The sequence below is a fragment of the Gossypium arboreum genome, chromosome 8 (genome assembly GCF_025698485.1).
Source record: "Gossypium arboreum isolate Shixiya-1 chromosome 8, ASM2569848v2, whole genome shotgun sequence".
In the NCBI taxonomy this organism is placed as follows: domain Eukaryota; kingdom Viridiplantae; phylum Streptophyta; class Magnoliopsida; order Malvales; family Malvaceae; genus Gossypium; species Gossypium arboreum.
In genome coordinates this window covers 76,876,064-76,891,309 of record NC_069077.1, presented here as the reverse complement: position 1 = coordinate 76,891,309, position 15,246 = coordinate 76,876,064, and the positions used below count along the sequence as shown (strand labels likewise).

The window sequence follows — 15,246 nt, the reverse complement described above, 5'->3', positions numbered from 1 at the left end:
GAGATCTTCAGTCTTGGAGTAGCTTCAGCTTTTGGGATGGATCGTCTGGCTTTCTTCAAGTAATTCCCGGCATATGGTTCTGTACTCCAGAAAAGTTCTGGAGAGAGCCCCCCTTTCTAGGTCATACTTAGGGTGTGGATTGACTTTCTTCCTTCCTAAGTATCCTTTTCCGTGTAAAATACAACTCTTTGAAAAAGGGACACGCCCGTGTACCACGGCCGTGTGACGTGATTGCCAGGCCGTGTTCGATCTGTTAAATTACACACGGCTGTGTGGGTCAATGGCCAGGCCGTGTGAATCATGAAATCCTTAGTCGACACCCTCGAAAGGCACGGACGTGTGAGTTTCCCGTGTGGCAAGGCTTAGGCCGTGTCATCTTCTCGATTTGGTCTGTTTTGTCCCTTTTTGGCTCATTTTTGGCTCTTTTTGACTCTCGGTGCTCTTCTAAGTACAAAAGATGAAATAACCGGATTAAGAGCACCAAAATCCATAAATCTAGTAATAAACTTCCATAAATATGCTAGGTATTTAGGGTATAAATATGTATAATTTGGCGTTTATCAAATACCCCCACACTTTAGCATTTGCTTGTCCTCCAGGAAAACTCTCCTTTACTGCTAGAATTCATTCCTTTCAATCACATAATCATTACTGATAATGTTACAAGTTACTCCACAGAAAATCATACAGTGAGAATTCAACTATAGGGGCATTAAAAGCCTCAAGCAATCTAAATCGAATATTTGATAATAAAATCATAGGAAGTCTCCTTCCTCTAAGTAATTAACTTTAGTCCTAAATATACAAGATATGACATACTTACTAAAGATTCACTCAAATCACTCAAAGTGTTTAAGGTTCAAGATTAAGCACTCGATTGTCTAACATGAGAAGTTTTTACTATAGGCTTGCATGAAAATCAAATCTCCACCACTTGTAAATGATATGATACACAAATCAAAAGGTCTTTGCATAGTTGTAATGGGGTTTAGGTTACGAGTATGGATACAAGCTGAAGAGACAAAGGTTAGAATCGAGATAATTTCAATATATTACCCCACTATCAAAAACTTAATTACTAAATCACAAACAAATATCTAGAACTATATTACATGAGCTCATGACAACTTTAGCTTGTTGAGAATTACAATAATAATACTAAGTTTTTTTTAAAGAACAAATCAAGTCAATATAATATAGAAATCATACTTCCTGATTCAGTAACAAAAAATGGTGAACATAGTGAGGTAACAATATTAAAAATAATCCCGATAAAAAAGGGTAAATTAAGTAAGAGGATTTCAACAATAATGGGTTAATGGGTTAATGATGAGGGTTAATTAATAAAAAGGGTTAATAGGCTCAAGGGGGTTTACTAAGGGTTTAATTATGTGGGAAGGCTTTTTATGGAGTAAGTGGGTTAAATCCTAAGTACCTTTATCATCTCAGTATATCAAATCATACGTGTGATCTCGACATGTATAATTGAAGCAAGTTCTAGAATAACAGTTCAATGTTGACACTCTCAAACCACAAAAGAAATGAGCAAGAAAGAAAGCAATATGCTCAAAAGGCTCAAAAATCTCACCAAAAATTTGTGTTTTTATGTCCTTCCTCTATACTTAAGATTTCAAGGTAATTCCTCAATTTAGGAAAATAATCTAAAAATTTTAGTTCTCAAAATATCAATTTATCATGCTCGATTCTCTAATGTCCTATAATCAAATAATCATGCATAATTCCCATGGTCTAATTCATGACATATCAACAATAATTATAGATCAATCAGAATTCATTCGATCAATATTATGAGAAAATCACTTAAGCACAAGATCAAATTCAGGGATTTAAGAATAATGAAAAAAGTTAGGCATCATGTTCATGTTCACCTCCCCACACTTAAGATGTACATTGCCCTCAATGTACAAAGATAGATTATTCAAAATAAAGAAAATCATAAGAGGGAAAGAGGTGAAACTCTATGTGATATGGATGTGAAGCTTGATTCTGAGGCTGGAGTGTTCGGAGAAAGTGGTAGTTGCCACTGTTCTTAGCTAGATGAAGAAATTGGGTCATTGAACATGGCACTCGTGAGGTATTTTTTCCCATTTGTTTCCTTATTCCTTAAAATATTCCTAGCAGCTTTGCTTGGAAGTCTGTAGAATCATGAAGAGCTTATTAAGAGTTGGTGTGGAAGAGAGTGTAGTGGGATTACTTGTTAGAGATACCAGAGAAATGAAGAAAGTAAAATTTACTAATATAGATATGTCTTTCAAAAGGAATAATAAAATTGAAATGAAACTAAAAATAAAAAAAAAGATAAATATAAAAATAAAAAGATAAGAGGATTCAATGATCTCAGGTGATGGCACTGGAGTGGCGATGTGGAAGTGCTGGCACAGCTACTGCATCATGGCCCATGTTGTCCATCTGTCTATCACATCACCGATCTTGCTTGTGAATGATCTTGAACTGTGTAGGTCAATACTGCTCGAAGTGAGCGAGTCAGTCGAAAAGGTGTGCCAATGAAGCAGCCGCATGAACTGGTCGCTCCCTAGGTGGCGTGGTAGAAGGCTCCTCATGCTGTGGGGGGATATCATCAAGAATGTCCTCTAGATCCTTCTCGTCAATGGCATGAGTGAGACGGTACTAAGGAGGATTGGTCCCACAGCGGCACTCAATCATCCTCATGTGTAACATAGTCGTGATGCCCTGTGGGGACATCTGACCTATCAGTGTAAGTACTGATGACTGGGCCACGGTGTTGAGGAGGCCGAAGTGTCTGGCAAGGGACGTCACGTAGGGGCCGATAGAGATTACTCCCTTCCGATGCCGCTCAGTCTGATGGCGAATGGCGAAAGCGATGAAGTAAGCCAAGTCAGTCACGCCTGCATTTGCCATGCACCATAAATAGTAGGCGTCGTGAGTGTTGAAGACGCCGGTGCTCTCTCTCCTTCTGGTCAAAGTAGATATGGCATGTAGATAGCATAGGGAAGGGGCGAGAACTGTGGCCTTCGAGCGGCTGGGGTCGTAGGTGGAAGAGAGTGGTGCCAAAGCTTTCCAGCACGAGGAGAGCGAAATGTGGATATTGCGTGGTAGTGCATTCATGTCCTCCTCCTCCATAAACTCACAGGTGTAAAGTCCCAGAGCGACTCCAAACTTTGGGACACTCATCGCGCAAACTAGACCTCCTAATCGGAAGTGAATGGTGCCGGGGTCATCATTGTTCGTCATCACCACCTGTAAATGAAAAGTAGAGCATGATTTTAAAGTTAGCTATAAATAAATGGGTTCGGTAATAGCAAAAAACCGTTCCCATGGGTCTGTGGATAGGAGGGCGTAGATGGCATCAGCTAGCTGGACTTGCTCTATGGCATCCCAGTCGATTCAGCAACATGTAGTGAGGGGTCGAGCGCGTAGTATCTGAAATAGCTCCTCCTGCAAAGTTTTCAGAAACTCAAGGAATGGGTGTCGAACTTTGGCTGTAGCACGTACCGAGAAAGAACCCAGTCCCCTAGTCTCTTTAAGGATGGGACCGTGGCCTTCTTAGCTCTCGATGATGACATAATGTACCTGAAAATGTATGAGCATTGATATAGTAGGTCCAAGATGTGTTAACATTTAACTATATCAAGCGAGAGGTGAAAATTTTATATGATTATTCAGAAGCATTTACTGGAATCAAAGATGTATCATCAGTTAAGCAAGAATCCTAAAACTAGCATATGCTATTTAGTAGTTTAAAAAATTCAAATATAAAAAATATTAAAGCCAATTCCTAAAGTATTCAGGTTGAGAAAGTGAACCAAAAGCTGTTGTAGGGTGGCACACGGGCGTGTTGGTGGTGAGCACGGGCGTGTGGCGTGGGTGTACAGCCATGTGGAGGAAAAATGGAGGGAAAAGAGAGGGGAAATTGAGGATTAATTCAGGGGGAGTGGATTTTAGGGTGGTTTAAGGGTTGGGGAAGTGAGAATCTAGGTAATGGTGGCCGAAATAGGGATTAGGGAGTGGGGAAGGGAAGATTTCGGCTAGGGTTTTTAAAGGAAGAAGAAAATGAATAGTGGTTTGCTTATATAGGGGGAAGCCATACGGCCTAGGGCCACGCATGTGTACTATGAAAGTGAGCCCGTGTTTTTCGAATTTTGCAATTTTAGGTCGTGCCGAACTACTATCCCAAGCCCATGTGTCTTGGGCGTGTGTGGCCCACGGCCATATCGTACGGCCGTGCCTAGCTTTGTTCGCTTCTCCCACGCCCGTGTGTTAGGGTACCACGCCCGTGTATTGTTGTCCACGACTTATAGGCACGGGCGTATCTCACGCCCGTGTCGAAGAAATAGAATCAAGCCTTGCCCCTGGCACGCCCGTGTTTTTCTATTCCCACGCCCGTGTTCACCTATCAAGTTCACCCGTGTTTTGAGGAAATCATGTCCTGCTTCGACACAGCCGTATCGCACGGCCGTGTTTCTTCCCCTGCTTGGCCACGGTCTAGGCACGCCCGTGTGCCTGGCCGTGTGTGCTGAACAACTTTGCAATTCAAAGATAAATCTAATTATTTAAAGTGTTAGAAATAAAAAAAATAAAAAATAAAGAAATAAAAATATGTTAGTGCTCAAGTTGCCTCCTGAGAAGCGCTTATTTATAGTCTAAGCTCGACTTACCTCTCTAGTGAATGGTTAGGGTGGTTCGAGGAGTTTATACTCCTCATTGTTGCTATCAAATCATCAAAATAGGGTTTTAATCGGGTGTTATTTACCTTAAAAGTGTCGAACTTGGGGTAACTCACCTCCACCGTACCGAATGGAAAAATACTGAGTACCGTAAGAGAGATTTCCTCATTCAGTGTGGTAGTGACAATGTGAGGATCTGCGGCATCTAAGACTTTATCGCCAACCTTAAGTTGATTAGGAGAGGTATCGGGCTTGTTTTGGCGTAGTTTTGGTTTATCATGTGTTCTCGGTTTGTGTTCTCGCCATTCGTGTAGCTCCTCTACCCGTAGTCTTCATTCTTCATGAATGTGTCCTCTATCATTTCTGGAACATGGCTCGTGAAATTCTTTGAAGCTTAATTTCTGCAAAGTCATATTGTCAGTTTTAGTAGATTGGTGTGGACTATTACCTTCAATGTTCGATGTGATGCCAGAATTACGAGCTTGAAGGGTGATCGTTTCTTCTCCCACACGAAGTGTAAGCTCACCTATACCAACATCAATAATTGTTTTAGCAGTTGCTAAAAAGGGCCTCCCTAAAATCAAAGGGGTGTTATTATCCTCTTCTATGTCTAGAACAACGAAATCAACAGGAAATATGAACTTATCTACTTTTTCTAGTACATCTTCAATAATACCCCTAGGAAATCTTATAGTTTTATCTGTCAATTGAATGCTAATCTTAGTTTGTTTAGGTTTCCCAAGACCTAATTGCTTAAGCATTTTGTAAGGCATGACATTAATACTAGCTCCTAAATCAGCTAATGCATGACATATATGTAAACTACCAATTAAGCAAGGAATTGTAAAACTTCCTAGATCTTTCAATTTGTGGGGTAGCTTATTCTGTAGAATAGCTGAGCATACTGCATTTAGCTCCACATGCGATGCTTCGTCCAACTTCCGCTTATTTACTAAAAGCTCTTTTAAAAATTTCATTACATTTGGCATCTACGACAAAGCTTCAATAAACGGTAAGTTAATATGTACTTTTTTCAAAAGTTTAAGGAATTTACCGAATTATTCATCTGAGCGGTCTTTCCTGGTCGCATTAGGGTATGGCATATGAGGTTTATATTCGACTATCACTGGTTTGTTTGTAGTTTGACCTATCTCATCTCTCTATTTGCTTGCCACAGTTTCTTGCCTCGGTTCTAGTTCAGGCTCAACGACTCTTTCGTCATCTTGAGTATTAATTGCGTTGAGTTATTCCTTTGGGTTAGGTTCGGTATTACTTGCCAAACTACCTTATGGTCGTTCAGAGATCAATTTAGAAAGCTGGCCTATCTGAGTTTCGAGTCCTTAGATCGATGCTTGTTGATTTTTAAGTACTGTCTCGGTATTTTGGAAACGGGTTTCTGACACTAATATGACCTTTGAGAGCATTTCTTCAAGATTTGGCTTATTTTCCTGTTGGTAGGGTGGCTGTTGAAAACCCTGAGGATTTTGTGGCTTTTGATTCTCTTGAACACCCCAGGAGAAATTTGGGTGGTTCCTCCAACCTGCATTATAAGCATTACTGTATGGGTTATTTTGAGATCTAAAGTTATTGTTACCCATATAGTTGACTTGTTCCTCTTCGGTTGTGGGATTGAAGGATTGATACTCTGTATGCACACCTCCTCTGCTTGAGTCACACCTCATTACCGCATGTACTTGCATAGAACTAAGAAAACCATCAATATTTTTATTGAGAAGTTCTACCTGATTTGACAGCAAAGTAACTTAGTCGACGTTATAAATGCCAGCTGTTTTTGTTGGCTTATTCCTCATGACTTTCCACTGATAGTTATTCAGTGACATTTCTTCAATGAATTCATAAGTCTCTTCAGGTGTTTTATTGTTGATGGTTCCGTCAACAGCTGCGTCAACCATTTGCCGAGTCAAAGGATTCAAACCATTGTGGAATGTTAGTACTTGCAGCCAAATTGGTAACCCATGGTGAGGGCACCTTCTCAGTAAGTCCTTCTATCTCTCCCATGCATCGTAAAGTGTTTCTAAATCTATCTGCACAAAAGAAGAAATACCATTACGTAACTTAGCCGTTTTAGCCGTCAGAAAGTATTTTAGTAAATTTTTTCGGTCATTTGTTCCCAAGTAGTAATTGACCCTCGTGGTAACGAGTTCAACCCCTGTTTAGCTTTTTTCCTTAATGAAAAAGGAAATAACCAAAGACGAATGGCATCATCAGAAACGACATTGATTTTAAATGCATCGCAAAATTCCAGAAAGTTTGCTAAGTGAGTGTTGGGATCTTCATCCTACAAACCATCAACCTGAACAAATTGTTGTATCATTTGAATTGTGTTAGGTTTCAGTTCAAAAGTATTTGCAGCTATAGCCGGTCTAACTATGCTAGACTCAATTCCTGTTAAAGAAGGTTTAGCATAATCATACTTAGTGCGTAGAGCAGGATTTTGATTAGCCGCAATTGCAGGAGGTAGCTGATTGCCTTGGTTTTCAGCCATCCATTCGGTTGGGGGTTGAGTATTGTCTTCTTGCTCGTTCTCCGTGTATCTTAAGACGCGCCTTATTTATCTTTGATTTCTACGAACTTTACGATCGATTTCTTCGTCAAAAAGTAATGGTCCCGACGGGTTTCTTCTAGTCATAAACTATAAAAATCTGCCAAGAGAAAGAAAAAAGTAAATTAATAAATAATAATAATAATTAAATTAAATTAAATTGCAAGAAAAATAAATGGCTAAAGTAATAAAAATTGAGCGTTCCTACTATTTTAGTTCCCCGGCAACGGCGCCAAAAACTTGATCGCGTGATTCGTAACAAGTAATAAATATTTATAATGAAGATCAAACCTAAACTATTATTGTGACAGCCCTAATATCGCCCTAGTCGAAAAGTGGTTTCGAGACCACAAAACCGAGTCCCGAAAATAATTAAATGTTATATTCTGTGTTTATTTCATGTGAAATTGCATGTGCGAAAATTTCATGCTTTGATTTTGCCATTTGTGAATGAAATTATAAAATAGGACTTATGTGAAAATTTCTGAAAATGCTATAGGCTAATTTGTAGTGGCCAAATAATTTGTAGAGCAAAATAGAAGGATTTGCATGTCAAGCCTCCCACTTTTATGTGTAGTGGCCGACCACCTTGTTAATGGTAGACAACATGTGCAATTTTTTTATTGAAGTTATGGCATAAGTATGGCACAATTAATATATGTCAGCTATGTGTCATAAAAGGTTAAATAATAATAATAACAAAAGGATGGAAAAGGACAAAGTTTGTCCATCTTTGTTCATCATAGCCGAAAATAGGAGAGCAAGAGAGGAGGAAGCTTTTGAAAAATTCGGTCACTTGGGGGAAGAAGATGCAAGGTAAGTTCATGGTAGTTTGCTTCTATCTTGATGTTCATGAGTTCTTCTTGATTCTACCTTAACCCATGAAGCATATTTTGATTTTTGGTTGTGTTGTGAGCATTCGGTCATGAATTGAAATGAGGGAAATGGTTGTTGTTTCATGTTCTTTTGATGAAAAATGGAAGATAGGTGAAGTTGAGCCAAGCAAATAAGCATGCATGTGCCTTAGATGCTAAGGGGGAAAATCGACTAACATGTTGTGTGTATTATGGCCGAATGTGAACTTGGACAATATTGAGTAATGTTTGTGCTTTAAAATGATGAAATGTATATTATGCTTAAGTGAAGTTATAGGTATGTGATGATTGATTTGTGATATGCATGTTTAAATAACATGCATGCAAGTTATGTGTGAAAGAGTGAATTGGTAATAATTCTGCTTGGAACAGCAGCAGTAATGTGATTTTGGAAAATCACCATAAATTTTGGGAGATGATTTATAAGCTGAATAAATTACGTAATTAAAGCTTAATGAGTCTAGTTTCTTATAAAAGAAACCGTGTAAGCAAAAGAATTTCCGATAATGAGATATTTGAAGTGATGTGGGACAGGGTCAAAATGACTTCTAAATCCCCTGTTCTGTTTTTATAAAATCATTATAAATTGTAAAAAAAATGGTTATAAGATGAAATTTATATTCATAGACTCCTTAATGAGTCTAGTTACAAATGAAATAAACGAGAACATATTTTGAATTCTGTACAATAAGAAATTTGATTCGTAGTGAAGAGTGGTCAGATTAGTCAAACAGTGAAACAAGGGAAACTTTAAGAAAAATTTGGTATTTATTTGCCAAACAAAAAATTCTGAAAATTTTATGGATAAAATATATATGAGTCTATTTTTAATGAAAATTAACGACACTTGATTTGGAGTTTCGTAGCTCCAGTTATAAATGATTTAGTGACTATTGCTCAGGAAGACTGCTTGCAGTGAAATTATGATTATGTGGTAAACATTGACAAAAATTTGTTAATGAGTTGCTTATTGATTTCTTATAAGCTTACTATGATCAGTAAGTGTGAAAGTCGAATATATATATATTATATTTTTGAAAGTGATGCTTGAATAGTCAAATAATGACTAGTTTAAAATCTTTGAATTTAAGCTTAAGAGCATAGAGGGGCAAATTCGGATAAGGGAAAAGAAAAAATAATCGAATAGCCGTTGTAATCGTTCGGCAACATTCGAGGTAAGTTCTTAAGTGTTTAAGCTTGATTCCTTTTTATATGCCTAAGAGTTAAATTAATATGGCAAATAGAATGTAAATTTTATTTAGTTAATGTGCCGAATATGTAATGATTTAAGGCTATAAGCCGATTATGGCTATTATGCTTAAGCTAAATTGGATTTGGAAATTTGATGCACTAAATGAGTGTTACAATGAATAAACTATGTTGTATATGTGCTACTAGAGATATCACGTTTGTGATTATTAAATATCTAAAGGAAACCATGATGTGTATAAAATTATTATTATTAGTCCTTTGTGGTAGCCGAATGTGGCTTGGTACTAAAGTGATTAAATGTGAACTTCGATGAGGTAACTGTTAGTGATCGATGATATAAGTTATGCATTATAATATATATTCGGGTTTCAAACCTAGCAGGCGTAATGCCGGTGAAATGACATCAGACTTAAAGGTCTAGCAGGCTTGTGGCTGGTAATGAAATCAGGTTATTACCTAGCAGGCAAATTGCCGGTAAACTATTAAAAGTGTGGTGCTATAAGACTATGGGCTAATACGATATGTGGATTCATTCCGTAAAGTAAATTATTCAGGTACGAACAACCTAATTAAGTACATGTGAATTAAATGAATTTGATGATTGATGTGAATCGAACATATAAGAAATGGTTTCATGTTTATGTTCAACTATGAGACCTTGTGTTAAATTGACAATCGATTTTGTTCAATACATTAAGTTGGTCAGGTATGCGATATGTACTTATGCATGTTAAATCGATTGGAATTGAATCATGAATGTGAATTGAGAAGCATAGGTAAAAATGCCTATGTCATATATGTGAGTAAGGGTAAAACCATCGTAAATTATCGATAAGGATGGGCTATGTGCGGAACCATCTTATAATTGCTAATTTGAAAGGTTGTGTGCGAACCAAAGATAATTTGAATTTAAGCTTAAGAGCATAGATGATGCTTCAGTGAAAATATACATATGTTCTTTGTGTTGAATGAATATTAAATTAAAGTTATGAGTCGTATGTGACTAGCATATCTAGTCGAATTTGATACTATTAACTGATGGTGTAAATCTTTGTTCATAGATATGTGTTTCAGTTATACATGATTGAAGTATAAGTTATGAAAGTGGGAAAGAACAGGTGAATTGTTTATCGAAATATGATATCGGGCTTCGGGCCTAGCAGGCTATGATGCCGGTGAAATATTATTCGGCCTTTGAGCCTAGCAGTGCTATAATTGGTGAAATGAAATGTTATGTGAATTCGGTGTTCCTTGTAAGATAGGGATTTAGCCGAATGTTAAAGATGAAATGATAGTGTATTGTATCATGCTTGTATGGCCTAATGGCAAGCATAACATGTTGGTAAATATGCAATGTGCTTTTATAATCGAATGATAAGTTTGAAATGAATGTGAGTGAAATGTTATGCATAAGCTATCAAATGCTAAGTGTGAAAATGAGATGAAAGAAAAGTGTTTGAGATGTATAATTATATACGTTAGAATGATGTTAGTACTTAATTGATATGAACATGTTATATGGAACTTGTTGATTTGATTATTCGGGCCTTTGAGCCTAGCAGGCTATAATGCCGGTGAAATGTTATTCGGGCCTTTGAGCCTAGCAGGCTATAATGCCGGTGAAATGTTATTCGGGCCTTTGAGCCTAGCAGGCTATAATGCCGGTGAAATGTTATTCAGGCTTTTGAGCCTAGCAGGCTATAATGACGGTGAAATGTTATTCAGGGCTTTGAGCCTAGCAGGCTATAATGCCGGTGAAATGTTATTCCGGCCTTTGAGCCTAGCAGGCTATAATGCCGGTGAAAAGTTATTCCGGCCTTTGAGCATAGCAGGCTATAATGCCGGTGAAATGTTATTCGGGCCTTTGAGCCTAGCAGGCTATAATGCCGGTGAAATGTTATTCGAGCCTTTGAGCCTAGTAGGTATAATGCCGGTGAAATGTTATTCAGGCCTTTGAGCCTAGCAGGCTATAATGCCTGTGAGATATTATTCGGGCCTTTGAGCCTAGCAGGCTATAATGTTGGTGAGATACTATTCGGGCTTTCGAGCCTAACAGACTATAATGCCGGTGAAATGATATCGGGCCTCGAGCCTAGCAGGAGAAATGCCGGTGATTTGAGAAAAGTTTAAGACTAAGGTACCTCGTGTTAGATTGACAAATGAATATATTCAATACGTTAAGTGGGCCAGGTACACATTATGTACTCATATGTGAGTTTGATTTGAAGTGAATCATAAGTGTGTAATGTGATACATATGTGAACAAATGTTATAACTATATCTATGATCATGATACATTTGGTCAAGGTGTGTAAGTATGTGAAGGTATTTGATTTATTTATGTTATATGAATTTAGATTAAGTGTTATAAGAATGCTGATTGTGCATTATTTGCATGTGTATATTCGGCCAGATGGCAACATACCTAGAATATGGCCGCTTGAGAAATTGAATAATCGAAGTATATTTGCGTTTATTTGTTTGCATTGCTTAAAACTTACTAAGCTTATGAAAGCTTACTCCATTGTTACATTCCTCTATTTTATAGATTGTTGACTCCAGTTACCTGCTTGGGTTGGAGTTCGCCGGAGATATTATCACACTATCGAGCTCACGCTATTGGTGTAAGTAAATCCTAGTATTTCAAGTCTATGGCATGTATTGTAAGTAAATCCTAGTATTTCAAGTCTATGGCATGTATAGGGTTTGAATGTTGAGTATGTGATATTATAATTTAGCCAAAGGTGTTGGCTTGTATTGATAAAGTGTTTTGGCCATGTGAATTGGCCTATGTTGGCTAGTGATGATTTGGGCCTCGTAAGCCCATATATGGGACAGATTGCATGTGAAAAGAAAAGTTTTAAATTGATTGAAATTTTTTGGCACGGTTTTTGTGTGATTAACTAAGTTTAAGTCGGGTAACACCTCGAACCCTGTTCCGGCGAGGGATTCGGGCGAGGGGTGTTACAATTATCACGACGAAAAGGCAAGCGCACCTATCGAACAATAGTATTGTAATGGCAAGACCGGAATATCATACCCAAGGGAACCAAAAGTACTAGTAATAACTATATTTTTATTATTTAACCTAGAAATAAGGAGGGGATGTTTGTAACACCCCGTACCCGAGACCGTTGCCGGAGTCGGACACGAGGGGTTAACGGGCTTAATCCACTTATTTTCACAGTCCATTTGAAAATTTTCCAGACAAGCTGGTTACTGCGTCACTGTCGCCTTAAAAATCATATCTTGAGTTTCAGAACTCGAAAACCAGTTTCGTAAATTTTTCCTGAAACTAGACTCATATGTTCATCTACAAATTTTTTTTCTAGAATTTTTGATCGATCCAATTAGTACAGTTTATTAGTTAAAGTCTCCCCTATTTCAGGGTTCGACTACACTGACCTTTGCGCATTACAACTTGGATATCTCCCTATACAGGGTTTCAATACTGATATTGTTTGTTTCTATAGAAACTAGACTCGAAAAGGAATCTATACATATATGGCATGACTTCTAATTACCTCTGGTTAATTTATAATGAATTTCCAAAGTCGGAACAGGGAATCCAGAAACCGTTCTGGCCCTGTCTCACAAAAACTTAAATATCTCATAATATACTGTTCATATGATCGTTTCGTTACTTTCCTATGAAAATAGATTCATCAAGGTTCGATAACATAATTTATTCACTATTTAATTCCATTCCTACTATTTTTAGTGATTTTTCACATTCACATCACTGCTGCTATCAACATCTATTTTTAAGGTAGACTTTACCTATTACATAGTTTCCATGATTCAACTAGCCCTTTTGCATAAATAGCACAAAATATGATCATGATTAACCATTCCAATGGCTAATCGTTCCCAAACATTTCCATACCTCTTAATGAACATCATACAAGATGATTATAAAATTAAGCTCAAAGTGTATATAAGCCATTTTCGCATGGCTATCCAAATTTATACAAAACCAAAGGGTCCATGACCAACACCAAAAAGGGTAGTCCTATACATGCCATTTCAAAGTTCAACCAAAAGTGTACCAAAAGGGGGTTTGATAGTGTGGGCGACTTCGACTTCGACACTCCTGAGTCCGATAGCTGACGAACCAAAATCTATAAAACAGAGATTCAAAGAAACGGAGTAAGCATTTAATGCTTAGTAAGTTTTGAGCAATGGAATTAGGCTCAACTGAAGTATAGCATTCATATAACTAAACGGATAATTTCATATACACATATATTCTCAAAAATCAGTCCTACTTCACATTTCCAACCCTTATATTCATACATAAGGGATCAACTTAACCAAAACCGAAGCTCCTTAATCGATCGAGCGAATGCTATTTAAGGGGAATCAATTAATCCAATGCATGTACAACACATACCTCGTTGTTGAGATTTTAAGAGCGTATTAATTGAAATTATTACAGCAGATCGCTCATTCCCAAACTCAAGAAATCTTCAGGATTTAGCCGAATATAACTACTTGCACAAGTCCTTCGGGTCTTAGCCCGGATGTGGTCACTAGCATAAATGCCTTCGGGACTTAGCCCGGATATAGTCGCTAGCACAAATGCCTTCGGGTTTTAGCCCGGATATAATCGCTAGCACAAAAGCCTTCGGGTCTTAGCCCGGATATAGCAACTCGCACGAATGCCTTCGGATCTTAGTCCGGTTATAGTCACCTAGCACAAAAGCCTTCGGGACTTAGCCCGGATATCATTCGAATAACCATGCACATATAACAATAATTCATGACACATCCATATTTCATTTTCATTACCAAAGCTCAAACACAAAACACTTATCACACTTACAAATTTCGGCTCAATAGCCACATACAAAGAGCATGATTTTGATTTACTTAAGACGTAATCTAATCGAGTCATAAGCTAAGCTCCATTACTCGAAAACTTACCTCGGATGTTGTCGAACGATTTCGGCGGCTATTCGATCACTTTTTCCTTTCCCTTATCCAAATTTGGTCCTCTAAGCTCTTGAGCTAATTCAAACAAATTTAACTTATTAAAGTCTCATTATGCTAGCTTATGGCCGAACATGACAATGAATTTGATGGGTCATATGGCCACCTTTAGCTCAAATACAAAATGGTCATACGCATTTTTAATCACATTAAGCAATTTAATACAATTCGTTCGAACATCAAAAGAGAAGCTCAAGGTACTTAGCCCATATACACATTAGACATTAGAGTCACATATGTACGAAATCACGAATCGAATTCAGCATATTAGCTAATATTCCCTTAGCGAATTTTCTAAGTCAAGATAAAGCCATCAATATGCTTACCTATGGCGAACATACACATCAACTTATGTACTCATTCATGTGGCCGAACATGCATGTCTATGTTGAGGCCGATTGCAACACTTAATACATTCTACAAGTATGGTCACTTGTATTGACTAAACACCATTTTGTTTCAAGTTCAAAACTTGGCCAATACACATATATACACTAGTAAATCAAACACTAACATTTGCACTTCACCTTACTACCATTTCTCATCCAAATAACGTGAACAACAACCATATTTCTCTTCTACTTCCTACCATGGCCGAATGCATCACAACACCATACCATTTCAACTTTGGTCATGGTTAAACAAAGAACTTAATGTCTCACTCAAAAATGCTAAAAAGAAGATTCAAGAATCATCAATCCACCATCACATGCATCATTACAAAGCTTCACTTTTAGCAAGCAAATGACATCAACACAAATCCACCTTAGTTGAATATCATCTCCAAGACATAGTAAAGATTTGAACCATGGGCTAGTTAGAACTCAAGCTAACTACTAAAATATACATGAATCTCATGGAGCAACCTCAAACATACCTTAGCCTAGTTACATGCATGGCCGAACCTCTTCAACCTTTCTTCTTCCTTTCTCCTTAA

The 15,246-nt window shown here is 37.6% G+C and overlaps 1 non-coding gene across 1 annotated transcript; it reads left to right on the top strand.

The window, feature by feature from the left end:
- Positions 1-6,638: 6,638 nt before the first annotated feature.
- LOC128279535 (small nucleolar RNA R71) lies at positions 6,639-6,745 on the top strand. The gene has a single exon (XR_008269737.1). It is a non-coding gene; the product is annotated as a small nucleolar RNA R71 (small nucleolar RNA).
- Positions 6,746-15,246: the final 8,501 nt, after the last annotated feature.